At 46.1% G+C, this 15,739-nt stretch overlaps 1 pseudogene; it reads left to right on the top strand.

Moving 5' to 3' along the window:
* The first annotated feature begins 10,370 nt into the window (after positions 1-10,370).
* On the top strand, positions 10,371-13,688 carry LOC119396125 (uncharacterized; annotated as a pseudogene).
* Positions 13,689-15,739: the final 2,051 nt, after the last annotated feature.

Genomic DNA, 15,739 nt, shown 5'->3' with positions numbered 1-15,739 from the left:
TTAGTTGAGCTAATTACTCTGCTACAATACAGAGTTTTTCGTGATAACTGAGCATCTGGTGGTTAGGATTTACGTCATTCTATGACCTGTGTGCCTTATGATTCTGGCTATTTAGTCGACGAAACAAGTCCTGTGATTTTATCGTGCTTGGATGAAACGATTATGTGCTTCTTTGAGGCAGACTCTGGCACAGGCAATGTAGAGCCCTCCAGCAGTTTCACGTTGAAACCTTGCCACCTCCTCGGCCCACGGCAAAGCACCACCTGTGTGATACGGGAGCACTAAAGTGCTGTTGGCGTTTTTAAGGAGTACATACGCACCTGAACAAAACATTATGAATTAATATTTCGTGTGCATATATGTGTCTAACTGTACGCATTAGTTGCGTGTACACATGCGAGCAAAAGGCCACGGACCACAGGAGCGCGGGCCGAACTCGCCGTCTGCTGCCGGGAGCATCGTTTTGACGAAATTGCTGTCGAGAGCCTTACTCTGACGAAATTCGTCAGAGAAATGCTCTCGACAGCAGACGACTCGCCACTAGACGGCGCAGACGGCAAAAGTATACGGACGGCAATGTTCCGTATACCTTTGCTCATCGGTACAGATCTTGTCATTGTATAGGCATCACCCGACAGTTGGAGTAGCAAATAAGGCGATAAAGCAGCCTAAGATTTCCGGTAATATCATTAAAAGTTGGTGTCTATCTATCTGCCAGGCCGCGAAATTCTTCATGTATACTACACTGCAAATAATCGCAAGCGCAAATTTAAGAAAGAGTAACGTTTTTGTTATAATGCACTTTGCTGTCGTAAACGTACGGGATATTGTGCTCTAACTACATAAAACAGGAAGCGTAAGCGTGCTAGTCCTTCGTACTTCTAGAACTTTTTAGGCGATAGCTTCTTTGTTTCGTGTCTTTACCGAAATAAGCGATGCTTTTTTTTAACTTTCTTGTAGGTACACTGCATTAGTACAATTGAACGCTCCCGTTGCAGAACGCTGTGCTATCTGAACGTTTAATTTCCGAGTGAAGTCTAAAACATTCCTTGTTTTTAATTCTTCGTTGCCCGCAATTATGCATTCATGGAGAAATTCTGCTGCTGCACTTGCCATAAGGCGCTTCCACGAATGCTTGACTGCCCTCCTAAAGCAGCGCTCTGAACAATATTGAACGTCATCTATGAGCTCACTTGTTCTAGATTCTTTCGGAATGATTGAGTGTGTAGAGGGAAGTGAAGGTGTTCTAGGTCGTTGGCCACTGGTAGACACCCCGGATAGCATTGTGTCTGAGTGCTTCTCGCTTTGTGTGCGCGTGTGCCGTGTGCACGTAAGCGTCTTTCATCCTTGTCCTTTTCGGAGAGCATGCTTGGCAGGGTGTTTGCGTTAGCCCTCGGCAACATCGTGCAGTGCTCTTCGTCCCCTTACTATCTACCGCTGTACGCCTGGTATTGTATAATACAACGATGAGAACTAATCTTTCGTGCGTAGCGCATCGGCGTGACTTCATGAATCGTTAGGTTCGGATTATAAAGACCCCAGCTAACCGCAGACAACCGTAGATCATTAATCCTCTTCTGTTTATGGCCACAGTAAAAACGCGATGAATAAAATGAAAAATATAATTACAGCTTGCCACGTTTCACAAAACGAGCAGACATACCTGTCACTGTATTTGAATATTAATGGTGACGGTGGCAGAAATACGTTTCTTGTTTTTTTACGTTCAGCGAAATTCGAGCACCACCTAACCTACTCATGCAGAGTGACCTCAAATGAGGACACCAAAATGAAAATTATTCAGTCGCCTTGGTTTGCGATTATTCGTTCTATTCCTGCATGATGCCCTCAAGTAAGGACAGAAGTAATAAGAAACCGGAGAATCTTACACACGTGTAGAACCAACGGATGCGCATAGCGCTTCAATGCAAATGGCAAAAACATTGGCATGAAACAATTTTCACAAAAAAATAGCGAGAGCAAGAAAAAAAAAGCGTGAAATGAGGCAAAGTCCATGATTAGTCGCTGACTTGCTACTTTAACACCCGAAATTCGTAGTTAGAAAAGCATTTGTTCACAGCGCTGCGTTTAATAACTATGAACACTGAAAAGCGCCATCTTGAAACAGATCACCATTCTCGAGAACAAAAATACTTGTTTAAATGTTTTTGCAGGTCCTGAGACTGTGGAAACAATCTGTGAAAAAACCGGAAATGTTGTTCGCTGAAAATCACGGCCCGCATTCTCAAAAAAGCGCTCATGTTAGTATCGTTGGTAAGAGAGTTTCAGCCAATCCTGGCCCTGCACACAGCATCAATGAACGCGGCCGACCAATTGCAAGAATTACTTACGAAGGAACGGCTTTCTGAATTTAGCCCGTGGTTTTTAGTAAAGTTTCAATGAAGCGCACTGTCATTGTTCTGAAGATTCTGTAAATGTTTGTTGCATTCAAAAATATGCGTTAAGATGTAGTTTGATTCAGTGATTTTTCGCTCTAACAGGGCACATAGCCGTACGGTGCTTATAAAAGTTGCTAATAACGGTGCTCAAAGCTAACTTTTAAAGAGGCTGCAACGTAAAACACCACTGCCCACTTTCGTTAGGTTTGGAAATCCGGCCCATTAACAAGTCTTGTAAATCAGATATACGAAGCATGTTTTCATCATTAGCTGCATTTCTAGCCTGTATTAAATATATATGGCACATTCTAAGATAACAAACAATTGTATGCCCGAACCCAATTTCCGGTAGTGAATGATTTAATCATTATCAAAGAAACTATTTGAAAAATTACCAGCACGAAACCCCAATTGGTGTAGTCAACCGAGTTAGAAATTTTCTGCATATTCAAAGCAACATAATTTAAACCATTGTCTTTTTTTTCGGACTGAATATGTTCTCCCAGTTTTGTAAGTTGACTACTAATGGGAAACAAGGCAGAAAATGAAACATGAAACACATGTACAGCACGAGGTTCACCTACCGCTGTATGGGAGTGATGTAGAGTATTTCCTGACCATGTGATCAAACCTATATATTTAAACCATTGGGTGCATTAACGCGCGCCTCCGATTGAGGAATGACAAAAATGCCAGCAAGCAAAAAAGATGTGGGCAGCTTGCCCTAGCTGTGCAAGGCTCGTGGCCGACCAACCTTATTAGCAAGGTCTCAATTAGCATGGTCATAATTAGCAGTACTGTCTAGGACGGACTTAATTAACAATGTCCTAATTAGCAATACCTTAATTAGCACTATATAAATTGCCATGGTTCTAATTAGCATGGTTTTAATGAACAAGGTCCTCTCTCTGCGTTCCTTTCTTTTTCTCTCTCTATTTCCTTCCTTATCCCTCTCTGTTTCTTCCTCCCCTTTCTCTTCCGTTTATCTATTATACTCCGTTTCATACATCAGGTGCAACGCTGGGGAAGCTACACAAGAAGTCCTGCGAGCAAGATGTGTGAGTACTTGGTGAGTACGCGCGTCTTGCGCTTGGCTTTCGTCGTTGTAAACGCTCATGCGAGCCGAGCAAGAGCGTGCACGTGATGCGTCGCGACGGGCTGCAAATGAAACGCCAAGAAGCGTAAACAAAGAGACGCTAAGTGATCCAGAACAGCTTACTGACAACCGTATAACGGGGTTTATTTATATTTGAGGCACAAAGCGTCTTTATTTATTACTGAGCCTGAAGACGAAAAGAAAGCATGTTACGGGTGGTAACTTCATTGGACTATTCTTGATGCGAACGCATCTACTGCAAGAAGTCTCGCTAGCCTCCACAACGTTGCACCTGATGTACGAAACGGAGTATATGTGCTTCCCTTTTGTTTTCTTCAGAAGGCACACGCATTGAAGCATGACCTACATTGCACATCCACCGTGTGAACCTCAATGGAAGTGCTGGCCACAGGCCTTATTATCCGCCCAATTACTAGGCGATACAGAAAAAAAATGCACTGTAAACATCCTCATTTATCGAGTGTACGTCGCCAATATGCGCACCTACGTTTTCTGGTCACGCGAAACGGCATAACGAAGTTTCTCACACTGGAATGTTCCCAAAGCAAGTGCGCTCCTCTCTTCAAAAATACCACATATATTAGAAGAACATGGGAAGGATCAAGCCAGAGTTATGATCGAAACCATGGATCTTGCAGGGGCTGCCACTGCACTTGAAATCTGTGAGAAGCAGGGCTTCAACCCCCCTCCCCCTGAAAATTTTCAATTTTGCTTGCGTACTTTTGTGTTAACCTTCGAATTCCTGCCCCATACGATAGCATACATAGAACGCCATGATTGTACATCTTCTTCTTCAAGGTTACAGCACACCCCTGGACCAAAGGGGATGAGAACAAGCTTAATCTGATCATTAGAAAGAGTATAAAACAGGTACTCGGACTCTCCATTCAAACCAAAACAAGGAAACTCATGGCACTAGGCCTTCATAACACTTCCAGTGATATTGTCGGGGCCCAGAAGCTAGCCCAGATTGCTCGACTCTCCTCGACAGAGGCGGGAAGGCAACTCCTGGCCTACCTCAAATTAAGCTCTAATCATCAACCAGAGAGAGTGAACGCTGCCGTCGGAGCTTCCAGAACGCCTCATCGTTTCCCCGCTCCCACGTAACATGCGCCCGCAATACAACCCCGGCCGACGTAAGGCTAAAGCAGCCGTTCTCCTCAAAACGGCTGCTGCAATGCCCCATTCGGTAGCTTTCATGGACGCCACTAAATACGTCAAATTTAAGCACATCGTCACAGCCGTTACGTCGCTGCAAGACGAACACCTCACTTCTCTAACTGTCCCCAACACGGATGCAGACCACGCAGAACAGGTAGCTATGGCATTACCTCTGGCGACCACGGATCGCACGACAGTCTACGTAGACTCCAAAGCCGCAGCACAGACCTTTCGCGCCGGCTCGGTTTGTAAAGTGGCCGCCCGCGTGCTCTCGCGTGCAACGTAGGCCGATACTAAACACTTCATATAGTTTCCAACGCCAATGAGCAAACTCATTCCCAGGCGCGAAACCTTACTCGCCGCGCCAGGAGAAAGGGCGGCCCGAGGCCCAAGGGCGAGCCATGGCGGCGGGACCCGCTCCTAACGTACAACGAAATGTGTCAGCACTATCGCCTTGAGCGCAGAAAGCTTCCTCTACCTCACCCTCATCTAACGAGACCCCAAACTCTCACTTTGCGACTGTCACAAACAGACGCTTATCCTTCATCTATTATTTATTCACGATTCATAAGTGAAATAACGCCGGGTTGCCTTCGATGTGGGCTCCCGAGATGTAATTTACAACATATGCTGTAGCAATGACCCATGCTGCGCGTGGCTGCAGGGTTTCCAGCCACGGAAGAAGAATGGACCGTCTACTCACCAGTCGCCATGAAGACGACCAACTTCGGGCTGTACAGAGAGCCCACGACCTGGCCGTCGAGTTTCACCTCCCGGTCCCGTCGTGGACGCGGCCCGCGGACGAGCTCTTTAGTGGGACTTGCTCTTCTCAGGACCAAATAAAGTTCAGTTCACTTCAGGTTACAGCGCTTCACTGTGTGTTGTAGTTTGGCAATGTCTTTCATATGCGCTCCAAGCAATTTTACCCTGCTGTCTATTTCAGATATACAGTTCAGCATAATTGGCCTAAATAAACGGACTATTACATGCATTCTAAATATTGAGTGCCAGTCTAAATGCTGAGCACCAACCACCCGGCTGCTATTCTAGTCACGTCGAATTTTCTAATATGTGAAACGTCCTCTTGTAAGCTCACCACTGGCTTCCATAACAGACACGGTTTCCCTGCCTCGCTGAAAGTGTCAGTCTGATAGAATTTTACCATCTCTTGAACACCACCTCTACTTGCGTGTTGCGTACTAAACATTGGCAGGAATGCGACGGGAATAAATCTAAGGACTCGAAATTCCGAATTCTTAATTCCGTACCCTAGACTGTCTTGGTCATCTTGCGTTTTCCAACCACACTCACACAAGAAAACCAAAGGTTTGGGACAAACTATGCTATTCCAGATGAATAATATCGGAATACTCACTATTCAGTTATGTACCGAGCTGTTAGGGTCTTGCAATTCTTGAGCGAGGAGAGGGACCGTTGAAGGCATAAGGGAAGGAGGTGTCAGACGTGTTGTTTAATTTGTACGAAAAAATGTTGTTCTCCTAGTTAAAAGTGTGTACTAAATTTTGTTGTCTACTGGTGTAATTTCGTTAAAGATTATCTCACGGACCTTTTTGCTCAATTTCCAAAAATATTATGGCATTTACATCCAAGCACTCGATGATCATACATCACCCCGTTGTGCAGCGGCACGTAAACGATTATACGTCAGGTTAATCTGACTATAACGCATACCACTTAAAAAGGTAGGAGAGGCCTTCGCCGAGGTAACAGCGGCGAGGCATCCGTTTGCCTCCGCGGCTAAGGAAATAGTCCCGCTCATGTACTCGATCGGCGATGCTCTTCAACGTTGAGGTCACCGACTGAAAGGCTTGTGACGTCAGTCTAGAGCGTGCGCTCATTGGTGCAGGCTTGTGTGCACCCACCTTTGAGATGGAGATGCGGCAAAGTTCTAAAGTTGTACCCATTACAGTAGCTATTATACAACCATCTACGCTCCTCATTGGGGCTCCTCATTTTCAGTCAAGAACGTCATGTGTAGTCAACAGAAACAACCACTAGTAGTTGATCTTTTATATATCTGCAACAATAATGCATGCATGGACATGCCAGCTACAGCTACATCTTATGATCAGCGCAGTTCACGCACCCAACGCCAAAACGACGCACTGCCATCACAGTGTTTGTGATGTGTGTCTCTCTCACACACCACTAGCCTGCTCATCCTTCGTCGCTGCGTTGCTCTCACCTCGCCACTTGTACCACAGACAGCACGTCGCTAAAAGTGCCGGATCCAAAAAAACATTAGGCCACCGTAGAAAAAATTTTGCAAGGACACAGGTCGCACGCTGGGGCAAGGAAAGACCAACCGACGATTCGCGCTACCTCATGTGAGCTTGGCCACTTTCGTAATGTTTTGCATAAAGCTGGAGCATCACTGATGCACTTCGAATGAAGTAAAAATTGAGGGAGAATTACGATGCCTACGCAGTCGTAATAGTAGTAGTACTAGGAGTAGTTGTAGTACACTGGCGTAGCCAGGGTTGGGGGATTCAACATCTGCCCCCCAAATTTTTTGTTCAATTTTGCATGTATTTATATACACGCACACAAACAAACATTTGCGCGAGGTTACATAAAGTATGGTTGAATCCCCCCCCCCCCCGCCCTTCTCAGCACTGAAAAAACTTCTGGCTACGACCCTGCAATAGCAGTATATACACACATGAACACGCAAAGGCACACAGGAAATAGGCAGAGAGCAGGCTGACAACTGCCACCTAGAGGAGCACAGCGCCTGTCTACTCTTTAGGGAGCAGGGAATAGGGGATATGAAGATAGAAGGAAAGAAAGAGGAAAGTAAGAAAAATTGCGGAGACATAAGTATAAATGCGGAAAATAACGTTTATAAACGGGTGGCCAATTCCGTTTCATCCGTGAAAGCCAGTCGAGCCCGGTGGGCCGGGTCAGATAGAGCAGCAGAACCCATCGAAAAGAGGTAACCGTCAAGGGTCACACGAATAAATTCAATGAGTCTAGATTACCTAATTAACAATTCACTCTGCATAACGAATGCGGAACACTCCAACATAAGACGTTCAAGTGTCTCACAAGAGCCACAAGATCTACGCAAAGAACTGTCCACCCGTCCTTGACGGTATAAGCGCTCGCGCACCAGCACAGAGCCAACCCTAATGTTATGTAAGAGTGTTCTGGCACGACGTGTCAAGCCACGACCACTAATCCGGGGAGGAAACGATCCGCTAGCTACGCACTGGTTTGGGTGCTGCTTCAGGAGGTGCCTTTGAATCAGTAAATGAGCCATACGCGAAATGTCTGGGCAGTCACCCTCGTTTTGGGCACAAGTTGAATCGGGGCAATCAGCCTCTTCATTTACACCAATGCCCACGTGCGAATGTATCCACTAGGCAATGAGGGACACCTCACGAGCGATCATTTTGCCAGCAGACTCAATAATACTGCACAGAATTGGGTTACCACAACCTTTCCTCAAGAGTCTGTTAGGGGCAGCACAAGAATCTGTGAGGAGGACGACTTTCGATGCTCTTAATTCTTCTTGCACGTATTTCAGAGTATTAAATGATTAAAATAAGTATATTTGTAATATCGAAGTTAATATTTCAGTCCATATCAAGCAATAAAAAATGAGCCGAAGTGTGATGCGCTGCAGGTCCTCGACGAGCGAAGCAGTTCTGTGGAATTCCGCGAAGTAGCGGATGGATTACGAAAGGAAAACTTGGCAAGCACCCGTTTGTATCCCAAATCTATATTAATCCTGGTTGGTTACAGGTCGCTGACCTGTAACCAACCAGGCTTGGTACCCAAGGCTTGGGTTGGGCTTGGAACCAGGCTTGGGTTGGTTGTGTGGTGGCAATGCTGCTGTTTTTAAACGCCTTTCATTGGAAGGCGTTTTCTTTCAACCTGCCTACGCTTGTCCACATGAGCAGTTATCCACTTTGTCGGGTACTTCTCGGGTTTGCATGAATAGATATACCCGATAGTGGACGGGAGGTCGACCACCGCTGTAGCTCAATTGGTAGACTATCAGACGCGTTATCCGAAGGCTGCAGATTCGTACCCTGTCGGTGGCATGCTGTCCTTTTGTACATTTTAATTTCATCATTTTTATCATAATTACTACAACACACTTAAAAGACCGCAAATAACGTGCCCTATACCTTCCTTGGCCACGTTGTCTGTTGATGCTTATAAAAAAAAAAGACAACACTTTGGCACACATGCTGCCGCAACGTACATTTAATACATGCTTCAGAAATATAAATTAATTGGATACATTTCTTCTTTAATGTTTTCTAACTTAGCAATGTTGCAAGAATGGTTGTGATATCTAGGGAAACGCTAGTTTCGCGTAATTATGTTCCTATTTATAGATAAAAACATTAGCCTACCCAGCCCACACTGGCACAACCAGGGGCGGTGGGGTGGAGGTTGGAGGTTTGAATTCCCATCCACGCAATTTTTTTTTAATTTTGCATGTGTATATATTATACACGCACAGATACAAACACCCATGACCATACATAAAGGGTCGTTGAAAAACCCCTTTCGAAAAAAAATTCTGGCTCTGTCTCTACAGCCCTGGTCACTGCAGAATCCAACCAGTAGTGAGACTGAAAGCCGCAGCGGCGTGTAACAGTATATTCTGCCCGTCTATCTTGCCAGTTCCCTATTCCCGAAAAGTGTCAGTGGAGGAGCTGGCGACAGTCTCTCAAAATTCTCAACTTTATTTAAGCAAGCTCATATACGCTTAAAAAATCAGATTTATTTTCCAAGCAAACCCTCGCTGTCAGCACTACATTATCAAACACATTCAACATAGAGATTATGCACGGCCTCCTAGTGCACACGTCGCATATCCCCAACCTCCAAAACCTCGCGCAGGTGCCTGTCTTCGCAAAGTGCAACAGAGCTCGCCTCATTCGCCATGGCGTTTCCCATTCAAAACTTCGCGCTGCTACCAAAGTCTCTCTGATCAAGAAACACTGACACGGGGTAATATTAGCAATTGTATTTTTTAAAGGTTCAAACGTTGGGGGTAATGATATTTCGGTCCACAGCCGGCCGCACCAAAAATGTATTCACCTGCAACTTCCTTAAACACATTGCAAGTGGTAGATTACTGAAGTGACGGTTCAATCTCAGGTTCTATTTACAAAGGGCCTATTGTGTACGTAGCTTCCCTTGCGTATGCGACTCCGTCATCGACTGATGCTCCTTGGCCTTGCCCAAGAGCATACAGAAATACAAGAAAAACTACTGAGGCCAGTATTTTTACCACAGCGTATAATATTGCATGCTTTCTCTGTAGTTTTTTTTTATGTTCGACACGCGAAATATTCTTACTTCTTAACATATGCTTGCGCAGGTTCTGCCAAATATATGAACAATAATCTCACCTACACTTTTCTGTACAAAATATTGTTATTACGCCAAAGAGTCGCAACGCTGAAAAAGTACGAACGAAAGAAAGTGCGAAAACTTCATTTCTGTCTTTTTTTCTTTCGGCTCTTGCGACATTGTTCTCTACGGTAATCATGGCCGCCTCACAATGCCTGCAGAGAGCAGAGGAGGCAGCAAACAATTTCTTATGCAGCTGCCACCTGCTCGTTTCGAGCCGAGAAAAAGCCGAAATCAATGGATTTCTCTATTTTTGCTGTTTCTTTTCTAGCAGTACTTTTCTGCGCAGGATTGTTCCAGAAAACAATGCCCCGCGATGCTCCGCCCGGCGCCCAATCCACGACCAACGGGCATCCGCATCGCAGCCAGCCCCAGGGCAGGGGGTACAAAAGGCGCCGGCGCGCTCTTGACAAACCACCTTTCCCGAGCGGCAGCAGTTACATACACCGGCAGGAGGTCGCATCACCAAACCAACCATGAAGCTCTTCGTCGCTGTCGCCCTCATCTCCCTGGGTAAATTTGCCGAGTTCGCTCTTACCGCGCCTTCTGTAGCTCTGCAGAACTCTTAAGTGCGAGGCACTCGAATGCCTACTCCTTCGAAGCAGTAATACGCCGCAGTGCTTCTGTAGTGTTCCATCGGCTTCGAGCATTGTGAAGCTACTTCATACGGCAGACGTTCCCTTGCTCAATTTAGAGGAATTAAGTAATTAGTAATTAAATGTATGTGACGCTATGAATGGGAGACGTCCAGCGGCACAGACGATAACTCGATAACTCGATAAATTCATATCAATTTCCTCACTTATTACGCTGAAGAATGTGTATCTATGAATTCGCCGCCGAAGCGATTAAGCAGGAAAACTGCTTCCCACCAGTCACAGATGTGGCCACGTAGGCAGTAAACCAAATGCTGGCGCGGTCAAAGAGCATAACCTCTAACAGCGTTTTGAAGTTACTGCAATTGTATCTGAAGTTTAAAAAGCAGGTTCGAGACCAAGCCGCACTTTCAAGATCTCGACTTTTCGAGCTCAGGCAGTTTGTGAGCGAGTTTAAGATGCAAAGTTTTCATGCAGTCCTCATTATACTGAAAGAATGTGCCCAAAACACCTGAATATATAAGACATTTCACGGGGTGTATTTCTGGCTTCCGTTTTTGAGTCCCGACTCACATAGAAAAATCAAAGCTCGGCGCACAAACCGTAAATATGTTGCCATGGTTAGCTGAGGCACGCGCAGTCGAACTAAAACAATTACAAGTGTTTATTGATACAAAGTTGTAAGCATTCTTTATATAACTTCCAGCCTGTTACAAGCAGTCATATTCAGCAAAATTTTCCACGTGCCGTTCTCTCTTACGGCAACTGCATTTAACCAAAACTAGTAGTTCACACCACCGGATCGTTCCTGTGTTTGACGCGACTGCGAGTTTTACCACGCTGAAAATGAAGAAGCCAAAGGCCAGATGTAGTTGCACCATACAAAACAGTCACTCATACATTACCAAGTCAGTTTCATTCTCGATTTTAAAGAAAAATGGACGGTTAGTGATAGTGTAATCTGGTACCTCACGGAGTTCGCAAAGCTAGTACAAAACGTTCAACTTTTATCAAAAGCAGTGTACTAGTGAGCCTGTTGTCACGGTGAGTCGGTGAGAATTAGAAGTGAACTGCAGGCTGTGACATACATCGCTTCCGCATAATTAGCGGCCTTTCTTGTGAAGAATAATTGGGCATGTATCCCATTGAATGCCATCACGAAGAATATTTAAGCTTGATACGAACGTGATAACCACTTGTAAGCGGCGTCAGAAAGTTAAAAAAGGCAATGTCGTCTTCCTCAGGGTCTGCAATTTCTTAGCAGTAGCTATTACTGGTCTATCACCTATATGCAACTACAACATATGCTCATCAGGTGAAAAGCATAAAATCACGTTCTTTAACCCTGTTCGACACAGGACTCTAGAAAATAATCTGTTTCTACATTGTATCTATTTACCGCAGGCATCCACGCTGAGGCTTTCTATGGCGGAAGCTTCTCTAGCGGCTTTGGATCTGGCCTCTACGGCGGTGGCCTCTACGGCGGTGGTCTCTTCGGTTCTGGTCTTTCTGGCCTCTACGGCGGTGGTCTAGGATCTGGTCTTTATGGTGGCGGTCTCCTTGGCGGTGGCCTCCTTGGCGGTGGTCTCCTCGGCGGTGGTCTCCTCGGCGGTGGTCTCTCTGGACTCTACGGCGGTGGCCTCTACGGCCTCGGCAGCACTCGTGTGCTTGGTCTCGGTGGTCTCGGTGGTCTAAGCGGTCTTAGCGGTCTCAGTGGTCTTAGTGGCCTCGGCTACCCTGGCCTCTTTGGCTCCCGCTACGGAGGACTACTCAGCGGATTCGGCAGCCCACTCAGCGGATTCGGCAGCCCACTCAGCGGATTCGGCAGCCCACTCAGCGGATTCGGCAGCCCATTCAGCGGATTACGGCAGCCCACTCAGCGGATTCGGCAGCCCGCTCAGCGGATTCGGCAGCCCACTCAGCGGCTTCAGCAGCTACGGTCCCCTCTCCATGGGTCTCGGAGCCCCCAGGCCATTCCCCGGCGATCTCCGCCTTATCACTGAGCCCACCTCCCGCCTTCCCCTTAACGAGGCCGTCTACATTGGTGTAGTCCGCCAGCGTCTGGTGCCCGCTCCCTACCGAGTCCCCCGCCCAGTCCCAGTTCCACAACCATTCCCAGTCCCACAGCCATACCCAGTTGATGTGCCAGTTCCAAAGCCAGTCCAGTACCCAGTTCCACAGCCCCACCCAATCCACACCGTGACTGAAGTGACCAACACCGCTGTCGTCCGGCCCGTCACCCACACAGGTGAGTCATAACACACGCTACTTGGCCCATTACAAGATGCCTTGCTGTTAAGCTGTTAAGGGTACTCGTGTCCAGCAAACATTAGCGTATTGAAATCGTTAAGTACTTTTCTCCCCACGGCGAGCTGAAAGGAATACTACCACTCCTTAAGCTCGCCTCAGCTTTCACCAGCTCGTTAGGACAAAGGCACCATTTACTGCCTGCTGCCTAAAGCGGCTCAAGATATTCCTACATGTAGCACCGGGATTTGAAAGAAAAAAAAACTTCAAGAATGCTTTACCGCAGCAAGTGGTGAAGGAAAAGGGCACCTGGTGGAAAAGTTAATAGTGAACAATAATTTTAATTGGTAGACAATACTATTCCACCCTGAAATGCATACCTGCATTCTTACAAGACGTATCAACCTCCCCAATATTATCACATAACATACTGTAATGTTACTGAGATCTATCTGTATCGTATCTGTTTAAGGGAATTTTTTTTCTCACTTTTTAACTGTCCGAGGTCCAGTTTTACAATGCGCGCCTCTAGAACCTCTTGATGATGCCGCTGTATATCATCATCAATTTCACCTATAAACTATGGCGTCATACTAATTTTCCTTTTTTATTCTCTTACAGTGGTCCACCAAGAGGGACCCGCAGTCACCGGCCAAGTACAGGAACACGTTGCGCTCTAAGCCTTTCCAAACACAAGACGATAATACGTCGGATTAGTCAACACAGTCACCTTATGCAAATATATCTAAAATAAAATTATATCTGCTTGAATTCATTGTCCGTAATTATGTTCTTCTTGCATTTACTCGAGCAACGAGAGTCATCACTGGCCTTGCAACTTCCAAGAGCCGTTCTCTTCGCGAGTTCGCAACAAGAAATAATGGAATGTTGACTTTTACGACGTACTCTTCTACATACTTGCCACAATATGCTATTAGCTTACATGATCTATTACCAACATATGTTAAGCCTTACCATTGTTAACTGACCTAAATGACCGAACTTACTGACGTATGTTAAAGGGGCCATAGCACCCAATTTCCGATCATAATCTGTGTTATGTGGGTTAATCTTTGTGTGTTAACAAACAAGCTGGCGAATTGTTAGCGCATTCGGTCGAGCACTTAATTTATAATTGAATATTTTTATCAAAACGCGAGCGGCCTGAGAGTCAGGCAGCCCAGACGCACTCACGATCCGGGACGTAACAAGCTGCTTGCTTTGCGAGCGTTTCCATTCCGGCGAACGATTTTGTTCAGTGGTCAGCTGTGCGTGCAATTTAGTTATTTCAGCTTTCTGTGGCTTGACATTGAAATTGAACAATTTTCAGCGGCTGAAACTTTTGTTTCAGCCGTTGCAAATCGTTCCATGCAGAGGCATGACGTCACACACACCATGACAAAATGGCGGTCACCGGCGGCGGCCGGGTTTTATAACTGGCCACTGCTAGGACTCATTTTGCACTGAAATATTCTTCAGCATTTTTCATATATATATGCAGGCACAGTAGACCTTCTACATCTATTTTCCGGCAACTCTTGTGCGACCATGTCATGGCCCCTTTAAGCATGACTACCAATCTTTTTCCTTCATACTATTGTACATGACAAAATCACACGTGCGTACAACAAGCATAACAGTAAGGTAAACGTAAAATCAACTTTCGGGAGCCCTGCTTGTATACTCTTCGTAGCGCTCTTTACTTAAAGCCCCAGTCCTTATCCCTTCTAAGTTCGTTTTGTAATGATCTATACACGTCCGGACTTTAATATTTACGACATTGATGGATAGATGAAGCTTGAAGAGGTGTCGGGATTTGACGTCCGGAAGCAACACCGCACGCTGCGAAGGATGCTGTAGTATGGAGCTTCAGATTATCTTGACAAACGCGTCCCCCTAACGCACGCCTAGAGCAAGTTGAAAGAGGAATACAACCACCGTAGCCAATAAACGAACGCACAACGCTGGATTGCATTGTGCTCAACAGCGCAAAGCCATTGCCACTAAACCGGCTTGTCGAGGTGTTCGATTATAATGTTTGTTGCTTGTGCTGATGTTTGCGACGGTGCTGGGAAGAGAGGTAGAATAACAGGGGCGACACTGTTCGTAAGTTTCCTTGCCACCTTGTACCACATTCCGTCCTTGTTCCACGGGATTGGTGTACACTCCAATGCCGCACAACATATAATACAATATGCCAGCTTTGTGGTTAGTACATAGAGCTAAGTACATAACATATGAGATATGTCATACTGGAGAGTCTACCAGCTCAGTACCACATACAAGCCTTGTGGCTGATAAATGGTACTAAGTACATGTGGTATACAGTGAAACCTCGGTGGTATGATCACGGCTCGTACGAATTTCGGGGTGATACGAATTTCTCTGTGGTCCCGGACAAGGTCCATTAGCCTGCAATGTAATGAAGTACGAATGTTGCGAACCAATTTTCACGCCGTGACGTTTGATAGGAACATACGCTACCGCGCGGGTACGAATAGGTGCTTCCGTGCTGTCGCGGAAGCCGCGACAATTACGCGCAGGCGCGGGAATGCAACCGCGGTAGTACACTGTAACCGCGGACATGCGCGCCGCCCGCCATTTTGTCCGAATAGGCCATCAGCGGCGCGTCGTAGCCTCTGAGATTGAGTGCGCGAATCTTGGAGGCCGTAATGCGCCTTCGTGTTCTTTCGCGTTTAGGTTACAGATGGCGCTTTTGTCGCACTTTTTTTTTTGTTTCCTTCAACGCGTCTACACGTGCTGCTTGCTTGAGGCAGCGTCGTTGCACTTTGTTTGTACGCGCCTACCACGTCAATTCAAGC

Source organism: Rhipicephalus sanguineus, chromosome 6, assembly GCF_013339695.2.
Source record: "Rhipicephalus sanguineus isolate Rsan-2018 chromosome 6, BIME_Rsan_1.4, whole genome shotgun sequence".
NCBI classification, from domain to species: domain Eukaryota; kingdom Metazoa; phylum Arthropoda; class Arachnida; order Ixodida; family Ixodidae; genus Rhipicephalus; species Rhipicephalus sanguineus.
This window is presented reverse-complemented; position numbering and strand designations above follow the sequence as displayed.